General features: G+C 38.0%; 1 long non-coding RNA gene across 3 annotated transcripts in view; it reads right to left on the reverse strand.

Moving 5' to 3' along the window:
* Positions 1–4975: 4975 nt before the first annotated feature.
* Positions 4976–7139, reverse strand: part of LOC136796537 (uncharacterized) — a 9248-nt gene continuing 7084 nt past the window's right edge. The window contains exons 5-6 of one of the 3 annotated variants that reach the window (XR_010844265.1): positions 5712–5759; positions 4976–5628 (exon numbers count right to left, since the gene is read on the reverse strand). This is a non-coding gene — a long non-coding RNA (uncharacterized lncRNA). Of the gene's footprint in view, positions 5760–7139 lie in introns of all 3 variants that reach the window. The other 2 variants (XR_010844264.1, XR_010844263.1) reach the window with 2 other exon arrangements.

The raw sequence follows: 7139 nt of genomic DNA on the forward strand, positions 1-7139 counted from the left end.
ATTTCACCATATTTATAATTGTTGTTTTCTATTTTTAACTTTATATTTTGTTTCTTTATCAAATATTATGGTTACATATTTCACCATATTTATAATTGCTGTTTTCTATTTTTAACTTTATATTTTGTTTCTTTGTCTAATATTATGGTTACATATTTATAATTGTTGTTTTCTATTTTTAACTTTCTATTTTGTTTCTTTATCTAATATTATGGTTACATATTTCACTAGTTACATATATTTTCTTTCCATAATTTTAATAGTTCAATTATTAATAAACTAAAATATTCATATTCCTTTGCATTATATAACTTATATTTTTTTCTTTTGATTTCCTTAATTATGTTATTTTTACTTACTTATTTAATTACCTATTATGAAATTGGTGAATGACACAATCTTCCTTGTTTAAATTTAACAATTTATTTCACATTCAATGTTTTAGGGTTATCCCCATCTTCAGGTTGCTAGAAAACCAAATTCAACAAAGTTTAAACACATGCTTACAACATTACTACTGTGTCACATTATTCATTATCAAGCACTACTATTTGCAATACCATCTCTAATTACCTTCAACACCCTCCATCCTCTTCTTCCAAATGTTCTCCCCTTTTCTTTAAAGACCTTTCTTTCACCCGATCCTTCCTTAGTCACATGATGACATTATTATCACCAAAGCTGACAAAGGAAACAAGACTGTCATTATGAACCGCTCCGACTATAATGAAAAAATGATATAACTCCTATCCGATCATTCCAAATACACCACTACATCCCGTGACCCTACACCTTCATTAAAAACAACCTTTAACAAAGATCTTAAAAATCTCTTAGATTCTAAAATTATTAATTATCCCACATACAGAAACCTCATCTCTTATAATTCAGTTTTTATGGCCTTCCCAAAATCCACAAACCTAATACCCTCCTCAGTCCGATCACTTCTAATATCAATTCCCCCGCCGTTAAACTTAATAAATACCTACTGCTGTCTTTACAAGCTCTTAGCCATGAAAATACATATGACATTCACAACTCTTTTCACCTCCGCGATCAATTATTAGACCTCACCATTCCTGACCACTACATTCTCACTTCCTTTGACGTTGAAAGTTTATTTACTAATATCCCCATAGATAAAGTCCTAATTTTAGTAGAATCCAACTGGTCCACCATTGAACCACATACTTCCCTAGACCTTCCTTCTTACCTCAAGTCTCTCCAACTTTGTTGTGAATCCGACTACCTCACATTCCAGGGTCAATTTTTTAAACAAATTTCAGGCCTAGCTATGGGTAATCCTTTAGCCCCCTGTCTTTCCAATATCGTACTTAACGATTTACAAAACTCCGTTACCCCACAGTTCACTAATAACATCATTTTAATTAAAAAATATGTTGACGACCTTATCTTAATACTGAATCCCAATAAAATCACCGATATATTATTTGCCTTCAATTCCTACCATCCTCGCTTACGTTTTACAGTTGAATCAGAAACAAACAATTCGCAACCATTTCTTGACCTCCTCATCATAAAAAACGCCAATAGTACTACATCCACCGATTGGAACACAAAACCAACTTACTCAGGAAGACTTTTAAATTATCACTCCCAACATCCTTACCATCAACAACTGAACACAGCCAAAAATCTTATTCATCGTGGTTTTTCTCTCTCGGATTCCCAATTTCATGACAATAACTGCCTCCGCATTAAACAAATTCTCTTAAACAACTTCCCTCCAAAAATCATCAACAAACTCTTTTACAATTATAAAAACTGTACCCCATCTACACAAAATTCTCTGCAATCTTTTTCCATCCCCCTATACAGATCATTACCTTACATCCCCTTTCTTACAGACAACTTTAAAAAAAAATTACGTTCCTCCATCCCTAACCTCCGTCTAGCCCTCAAAGCCCATAACAAACTGTCTTTTATTTACACCAATCTTAAAGATCCAATTCCTCCTCAATACCATTCCCAGGTTGTGTACTGTATCCCTTGTTCCACTTATAATTGCAATGCATCCTACATTGGCGAAACAAAAAATTTACTTAAAGACCACATAACCCAGCACAAATATTCCGTCTCCTCCCATAACTTCATGGCTTTTAAATTATCTGAACATAGCTTAACACTCAAACACACTTTTGATTTTAACAATACCACCATACTAGCTTCTGTCCCTAACCACGACAAACGATTAATATCCGAAAGCATTTTTATACAATTAGAAGCTTCCCCAGTCATTCACAAAACAGATAAACAAAACCTATCCCTAGCCTATTCGCAAATAGTTAATTTATTAAAGCACCCATAATTTATTTTCTTTTATCAATCATTATCTATTCAGAATGGTAAGTCTATGCCCAACCACTGAGCTACTGTGGCCCCTAGGTACGGTTTAAACACCGATTTACTTTCACCTGCATTTATAAGCGCCCGAGGTACAGTCTAACATCAGCGAGACTACTATTACAACACGCCCAGGCTAGGAGTCGGTTTGTAGTCCTTGGGGACCTCAATGCCCGGCACACCGCATGGCTGTGTGGTAGTAACAATCCACTGGGTACCTATATCTCCAAGACCAGGCTGGCCGTCTTCCATCCAGGGGTACACACCTTCAGACATGCGGGTTACCCATCGAGGACCTCAACGCTGGACCTACTCCTGACCAGCGATCTCCACACAGTTTCAGACTGCCGAGCCTTGGCATATGGACCGTCTGATCACCGGCCTGTACTTTATACGTTAGAAGGTATACCAGCAACACCACCGGCGAGCAAGTATCTATTCCACAAGGCCGACTGGAAAGGATACAAGACCTGTGTCCAAGAAACTCTCCCAGTGGTGGAGGAGGTGGATGCAGCGGTGGAGTTCATCACCACTGCTATTCAGGATGCAGCTGACCTAACCATCCCTAAGTTCATGCCACAGCCCAACGCCTTTAGGAAACCGCCAAAGCACATTCTCGCCCTCATCGGTCAGCGAAATAACCTTCGCAACATCTTTCAGCGCACACATAACTACAGCCTGAAACCAATGACCCGGCAGATAGCTAGCCTCAGACGGAGGACACATGATGATCATCGCCAGTACTGGAGACTCATGAGGTCCTATGTCAACAAGAAGCGGAGTGTCCACCTCACTTCAGGCGACGATCTCCTGACATCAGGAGAACAGGCTGAACTCTTGGCCACAAACAACAGCGAGGGATGCTGAACGGATGACCAGTGCACCCCACCCACAATCTGGACCACCGAGCCCCAACGAGAAGCCGCTATTCTCCTCCTTCAACCAACTAGAGTCTGTACGATGAACCGTCAAAGGCAACAAGGCGTCAGGACTGAACGGAATCCTGTATGTACTCATGAAGATGCTTCCTACTCAACATCTTTAACTCGTGCATGCGGATTTAATACTTTCCCACCGCATGGAAACGAGCTATTGTAGTACCTCTACTCAAACCGGGGAAGAAGGGAGACTCAACCGAACACTATCGTCCGATCAGCCTTCTCTCGCACATGAGTAAGGTGTTTGAACGGCTCATCAACCACCACTTGATGGAACACTGCAGAGAGGAAAATGTCATCCCACCACAGGAGACCGGATTCCAACGGGGAGTCACCTGTGACCACCACCTGGGAAACTCCAAGAGCACCACCTGGCGAAGCTCCAAGTGCACACCATAGGGCAGATGAAGAAAAACTGTCCGACGGCCTTCATCTCACTAGATTGCAGCCAAGCCTTCGAGAGTGTTTCCCGACTGGAGGAATTCAAGTTTCCCGCCACCCTATGCCGACTCATCGGAAGCTACCTTAGTGGAAGATCTCTCGTCGTACGGGTTGGCGAGAGCCTCTCCTCCCCAGTTCCCACCACCTGCGGAGTACCTCACTTCCGGAGTACCTCAGGGATCGGTATTAGATCCAGTACTATTTGTCGTTTTTACAGCACCTATAATAGCCATTGAACACCCAAAGGCAGTGGTAGCAGCCTATACGGACAACATCGGCATCTACGCTTCCAGCATTAATGCCAAGACAGCCCTAACCCACACTCAAGAAGCTGCAGCCACCATCACTAATGTGCTTAAAAGTATTGGGATTAGGGTGAACCCCGGCAAAACAGACGCCATCGTGATGTTGTTCCAAAAAAGGAAAGAAGCCACTGCCTACCACCTTCAAAGTGGATGAAGTCCACCAGCGAATCTCCAACTCCATTCTCTACCTAGGCATCTGGATAGGCACCTCACCTTCTCCAGTCACGTTCAGGAGAGACTTAAACTGGCCCGCCAGAAGAGCTACAGGCTCTACCATCTCCTGAAATCCCCGCAACTCTCACTAAGGCTGAAGCTGCAAATCTACAAGGCGATAATCCGCCCGACTCTGCTCTATGGTGCACCTCTACTGCGTCACCTCTACCAAACCACACTTGAAAAGCTGCAGAGCTATCAGAATTCCGTCCTCTGGTGAATCGTCGGTGGAACAACTCTACAGAGGGCCAGAAACACCACCATTCACCAAGAACTCCAGTTACCCTCTGTGCCGGAGTATATAAGCCGAAGGCACATCAAATTCTTTGATGGGCTGAAGGCCTGTGCCAACCTGCTATTCAGAGAAATCACTCCTCCAACAAGGAACCTGGGAGGTGGCAAAGCACAGTCCCCTATGTAGATGTCCTCGCCGAGGGAAGGACTTCGGGCTCTGCAGCTTGAAGTCATCACACCACCACCATCACTAGCCAGAATGGCCCCTCCCCATTTCTTGTAAGCCCCCAGCTATCATGCCACTAATGTATTGTAACCGCCTTCAGCGGACCATGTTTGCTCATCTTATAATGCCATACGGCAAACGAAGATATAATGTTATTTGTATATGTATAATGTATTGCATTATATTATTCTGTATTCTGTAACCATATAAAAAATAAAGAGGTTTGAAAAAAAAAAAAAAAATCATTATCTATTTTCAATTTTATTGTTTGTATAAAAATATGTTTTATTCTTATTAATTTGTATTCATAATTTTTTGACCTTTGGGCTCCGTATTTTTACATATCACTGGTTTTATGTTTTTATTTTAAACTATAACTTGACCTTTTTATCATTGGTATTTCATATCAACTGTTGTGTCATAACGGTCTTTCTTGACAGTTACGTTTCTAGCCTTTGTCTAGCAGCTCACTCTAGTGGACTTTTCAAAAAACTCATACATCAATCAGTTGCAGGCCTACCTTCTACGCCATAACGTGTCTCCTTTCTCGTTCACATATTTGTTACATTATTCTTTTCCCATTCTCCATATTCTACATTTTCCTATACAAGTAAAGTCTGATTTTATATCAGTCAAAAGATGTTATGTTGAGAATAATGAGAGGAAAAAAGTAGACATTGTTCAAATAGTCAACATGGCAGCTAACCGCTGCTATATAGTGCAAAGTAGGGTAAAATACTTTTCAACCTTCATAGTTTTTTTGTTGTGATAATAGTTTAAAAAAAAAATTAGGAAATGATAAACGGGAAAATTGTCATTACTTTGAAAATTATTCAATAAATACATTATTTAAACAGTGCTCAGGTTAAGTTTCAAAAATTCATTTCTCAGGACAGACCCTCACCTCCTGTAATTGATGAAGCTGAGTACAATTTTGAATTTTAGTCAAAAATTTACAAAAATGTAATACAAATCTAAAATTTCACTCACCATAGTAAACCTCGAGTCTTTATTTTTCTTTGATATAAATTGTTGGGACTGCAACAATATTTAATATATTAAATTAAATCTGTCTTTATTTCCCTTTTACAACAGTTTGGCTATTGATGCCATCTATAGGCCTACTAAATATATTGATATGAAAGCTTGTTGATTATCATAAAAACTTTTCAATAAATATTATAATAAGGCTTTCTTAAAAGCCAAAAATAAAATATGTTATGTCGAGAACAATGAATGGACAAAAAGGAACATAGTGCAAACAGTCAGCATGGCAGCTTCATTTTCGAAATAGGCAGAACCGCTGCTATATTGAGCAAGTAAAGGAAAATATTTTCCAATCTTCATAGTTTTTCTGTCGTGAGAATATAAAAAAAAATTTAAGAAACGATAAAAGGAAAAATTCTCATCAGGAAAACAGTTTATATCAGTATTACATTTGTCATCATTTGACTAAACTATCGAAATTTTTAAGCTATAAATAACAACAGGCAACATAGTGTCACCCATAGTTCAATACATACATGTACATAAATACATAATTTAGAGTTTGGCTATTAATGTTATCTTCAAGCCTAATAAATATATTGATATGAAAGATGGGGTAAATAGACGAAACATCTTAAGAGGAAAATAAAAGAAGGTTAGGGAAAAAGAATACAGCTTATTGATTATCATAAAAACTTTTCACCATAAAAATTAATAAATATTAAAATATGCCTTTCTTAAAAATAAATAAATAGTTATGTAATGGACAAGACAGAAGAATTAGTGCAGCACCATTGCAGAAGTTAGTGGACAGGGAGGGAGAGAAAAATCATGTTTTTTTGTTGGATGTATTAATTGATAGATAATTAATGTAAAGTCGGATGTATTTTTGGTATGGTAAATTCTGGTGGTTTTTTCTGCAAGCTAAGATTAGTTGAAAAACTGTGTATTGGGAAGTGATATTTCTCTCTCTCTCTCTGCCACGACCAGCTGAGTGCAAGTACGTATGTGTTATTGTTCACTTTTGGACAAGGATAACAATTTTATATATTTTAATTTTAGTTTAGATTATAAGTTACAAATAAGTACATATACATATATAAAGGAATAGCATAGACATAATTAGAATAAGATAGGGCCTTAGTTAGTTAAGATTGTTCTTTTTAATTTGCAATTAGATTAAGTAAAACTGTATTTAAATAAACATCAAAAACACATGTTTATTGTTGTGGATATGAGATGAGTTAAAACAATATTAATTAACTTTACGATTTAAGAAAATTACAGTTAAATTATAGAATGCTTGGAGAAGTTTGTCGGGGGGTGCGGTCAGCAATAAACATAAATAAACAAAACCATATTTATTTATTTTATGCCGACGTTTCGACCTGAGTTTCAGGTCTTCATCAGGGCTATAGAACAAAAGAGATA

The sequence above is a fragment of the Halyomorpha halys genome, unplaced genomic scaffold (assembly GCF_000696795.3).
Source record: "Halyomorpha halys isolate HHAL.00 unplaced genomic scaffold, Hhal_1.1 Scaffold1315.1, whole genome shotgun sequence".
Lineage (NCBI taxonomy): Eukaryota > Metazoa > Arthropoda > Insecta > Hemiptera > Pentatomidae > Halyomorpha > Halyomorpha halys.